At 39.3% G+C, this 4,038-nt stretch overlaps 1 protein-coding gene across 7 annotated transcripts in view; it reads left to right on the top strand.

Moving 5' to 3' along the window:
• TFCP2 (transcription factor CP2) overlaps positions 1-4,038 on the top strand; it is a 66,304-nt gene that overhangs the window by 27,495 nt on the left and 34,771 nt on the right. The window lies entirely within an intron of this gene.

Below are 4,038 nucleotides of genomic sequence, written 5' to 3'. Positions count from 1 at the left end.
AAAAAAAAAAAAAAAAAAAAAAAAGGAGAGTTAAAATAGGTATATTTTATTGGCAATGTAGTTCAAGGCTTTATAACATTAACTTGCTTTAGGTAATTTAAGTTCAGGTGAGATGTCATTGTAATGTGAGATGGTTTTGTGCTTTGTTGTTTATTTTTTCTTAAATGTCATACAGTGGCTTTTGGAATGTACCTTTTTTTTTTTTTAGTCAAACTTTTCTAAGTAAGGTTGACTTAATATTTTCCTTTGCATATTCACCATTACTATTAAGTTTTGTTGCAGAACAAATAATTCTTTAGAAGCTTTGGGTTCCGCTATTCCACTATTTTATTGCATAACAAACCACCCACAGAAACCTAGTGGCTCAAAACAACAATGATTTCTCATGAATCTGTGGGTTGACTGTGCAGTCCGCCTTCATGTGGTATCAGCAAGCTGAGGCTGCAGTCATTTTGAGGCCTAGGCTGGGACATTCAGGATAGCTCACTCACATGTTTGGTGCTGGGCTCTGCTGAGACACTGGGTTGGCTGGACCTCGCTCTCTCTCTATGTAGTCTCAGGGTCTCTCCCTGAGGAGAGGCCTCTCCACATAGCCACTCCATGTGGTTGCTTCAGCAGAGTAGCTAGACTTCTTACTAGCAATTCCCAAAAAGTGCCAAAGTAAAAGCTAGCAATCCTTAAAAACTAGTCCCAGCCAGGCACGGTGGCTCATGCCTGTAATCCCAGCACTTTGGGAAGCCAAGGAAGGCGGATCACGAGGTCAGGAGTTCAAGACCAGCCTGGCCAGCATGGTGAAACCCCATCTCTACTAAAAATATAAAAAATTAGCCGGGCATGGTGGTGCTTGCCTGTAATCCCAGCTACTCAGGAGGCTGAGGCAGGAGAATCACTTGAGACTCTGTCTTAAAAAAAAGAAAAAGACTAGTTCCTAAACCAGAACTTGCACACTGCTGCTTCTTCCACATTCTTGTTGTTAAAGTTACCAGCTCAGATCCAGTGTGGAGGGAGTGCTAGGAAAGTGTATGAATACAAAGAACTATGGATCATCCAAGACCATCTTTGGACATTAGCCACCAAAGGGACATTTAGCAGTCTGGTGATGAAATCTCAGGCAGTTTTTATGATGTTTAAAACTTAAGACTACATTTGGATTATTTAGACTTTATTTATATTCATTTCTGCCCCCCCCAACCAGTTCCTCTATTTTAGCATTTGTTCTATTACAGTTAGATAGGAACTAGCTAGCAACTGTTTAGCTGTAAGTTAGGCATGACTGAAAAAGAACTTAAGTAAATTAGTTAGGAACAAGTGAGTACAAAATAGAATAGATGATGTCATAAACTTTGTGTTTAAAAAAGTAGTAAGAGCTTAAAAAGATGTACCATTTATTTACTGTTGCTGAAACACTGAAGATCAAAAGAACAGAAAAAGAAGGAGGAAAATAAAATAATTTTATTTTCAAAAATCAATATGTGGTTTTTCATACTTACAATAGTACCTGATACTTAGTAGGTAATAAATCTCTGATTAACTGAAGTTTTCTTTCCAGAAGGGCAGTTATCATTCATGGCCACCCTCAAGTAAAAAAAATTAATTATTTCTAAAGGGAGTTATTGGTATTTCAGAAAATATATATTTTACTCAGCTAGTTTATAGACAGTTTAGAAGATCTGAGAGTGTCTTTCATTATACTTTGAGCATAGTTCACCTTTGGCCAAGTGGATGTTCGTGAGATGTAGACGTTCTCTAAGAACCGAAAACCTTTTATATCTTAACTTTAACCAAGAATACCATTTTTAGGAATTGTTTGTGATAGAAAAAAACTGCACTGTTGGGTCTGTTGTATTTGGTATACAGAAGATTTAGTATGCCTAGATGTTTTCTATACCTTTATTATAATTTGTCGAGAATTATTTTTTTCTTTTTTTTTTGAGACAGAGTCTTACTCTGTTACCCAGGCTGGAGTGCAGCAGCATAATCTTGGCTCACTACAACCTCTGCCTCCCAGGTTCCAATGATTCTCCTGCCTCAGCCTCCAGAGTAGCTGCGATTACAGGCCCCCATTACCACGTCCAGCTAATTTTTGTATTTTTAGTAGAGACAGGGTTTCGCTATGGTGGCCAGGCTGGGTCTTGAACTCCTGACCTCAGGTGATCCACCCTCCTCGGGCTCCCAAATTCCTAGGATTACAGGCATAAGCCACTGTGCCCGGCCAGTTTTTTGGAAGTATAGACAGGTTTATAAACCAGTTGACTTAGCCAGTATATAGGTTTTTATAGTTATCATTTGGCTCTGCCCTCTATAGCAGATGGAAAATATCAGAGGACACTACATGTCAGTTAGTATTTTCTAATAATAAATAGGATCTCTAAACACAGCCCAATGCAGCTTTTTTCTTTCTTTTTTTAAGATGTAATCTTACTCTGTCACCTAGGCTGGAGTATATATAGTAGCACCAGTCTCAGCTCACTGTAGCCTCTGCCTCCCAGATTCAAGCGATTTTCCTGCCTCAGCCTCCTGAGTAGCTAAGATTACAGGCACGTGCCACAACGCCTGGCTAATTTTTGTATTTTTAGTAGAGACAGCGTTTCACCATGTTGGCCAGGCTGGACTCAAACTCCTGACCTCACGTGATCTGCCTGCCTCATTCTCCCAAAGTGCTGTGATTACAGATATGAGCCACTACGCCTGGCCAACAGCTTCTTTTTTTATGTTGTTTTTGTGTTTGTAGATTTTTTTGTGATGGGGTCTCACTCTGTTGCCCAGGCCGGAGTACAGTGGCACAATCATGGCTCACTGCAGCCTTCACCTCCCAGGCTCAAGCAATCCTCCTACCTCAGCCTCCCTGTTAGCTGGGATTGCAGATGCACAGAACCATGCCCAGCTAATTAAAAAATGTTTGGTTTTTTTTTTTTACTTTTTTTTTTTTTTTAAGATGGGGTTTCACCATGTTGGTCAGGCTGGTCTTGAACTCCTGACCTCAGGTGATCCGCCCGCCTTGGCCTCCAAAGTGCTTGGATTACAGGCGTGAGCCACCACGCCCGGCCCATAAAAAGTGTTTTTGTAGAGATGATGTCTTATTTTTTACCCAGGCTTGTCTCAAACTACTCATCTCAAGCAGTCCTGCTTCTGTCTCCCAAAATGCTGGAATTACAGATGTGAGCCACTGTGCCTGGCCCCAATGCAGCTTCTTTTTTTTTTTTTCTTCCAATTTTAGAACATTTTTATCATGCTGGAAAGATTCCCTGTGCCCATTTTCCTTCCAACGTAACTTCTAATACCTGAACAGTCTCAAAACATTTAGTCTTTTTAGAATAATAAAATCATAGAACTGATTTGGAGACCCTTTTAAAGAGGTCAACTCATCCAACCCTGAGCTATTGAAATCTCTTTACAGAATAGAACTAAAAAGACTTATTTGCTCACAACTGAGATCCTCATTCCCTTCAGTTACTCTACATATGACATGACTTTAGGTCACCTCACTTATTCTTCTCTCTCTACTTAGATTTTTTAAGTTCTCTCAAATTTGTACACATATAACTAAGTATATTCAAGTGTAGTCTGATTTGCATAGAGAATGACGTTTCCTTCATTCAGTCTTTGTTTTTAATGAAACCTGATATCAGTGATTTTGGCAGCTATGCCACACTGTTTGTCTCTTTGAAATAGGCTTTTTAAAAAGCCCAGTCATTTCTCACTGTCCTGTGCCATTTTGTTATTATTGTTGATTTTTTGTTCTAAGCTCATGACTTTATATTTGTCCTTATTAAAAGTGATCCCTTAAATTTAGCCTCCTCTTCCAGCCACTTGGAATTACTTAAAAGTTGATTATGTCATACAGGGAGGGTATTTACTTTCCCATCCCAGATTCCTGTCATGTGCACATTTGATCATCCTCCTTTTCCATTTCCTTCTCATCCAAGTCATTTATAAAAAAAGTTACAGAGGACAGGTTGCTCTGGGGCCCTGTGGGAGTCTACTGAGCCTTCTTCCAGATTTATCTGCACTCTTTTTTTTTTTTTTTTTTTTTTTTTT

This window comes from Cebus imitator, unplaced genomic scaffold (assembly GCF_001604975.1).
Source record: "Cebus imitator isolate Cc_AM_T3 unplaced genomic scaffold, Cebus_imitator-1.0 Scaffold181, whole genome shotgun sequence".
NCBI classification, from domain to species: domain Eukaryota; kingdom Metazoa; phylum Chordata; class Mammalia; order Primates; family Cebidae; genus Cebus; species Cebus imitator.
The sequence above is the reverse complement of the archived record's forward strand: the minus strand, read 5'-3'. Positions and strand labels throughout refer to the sequence as shown.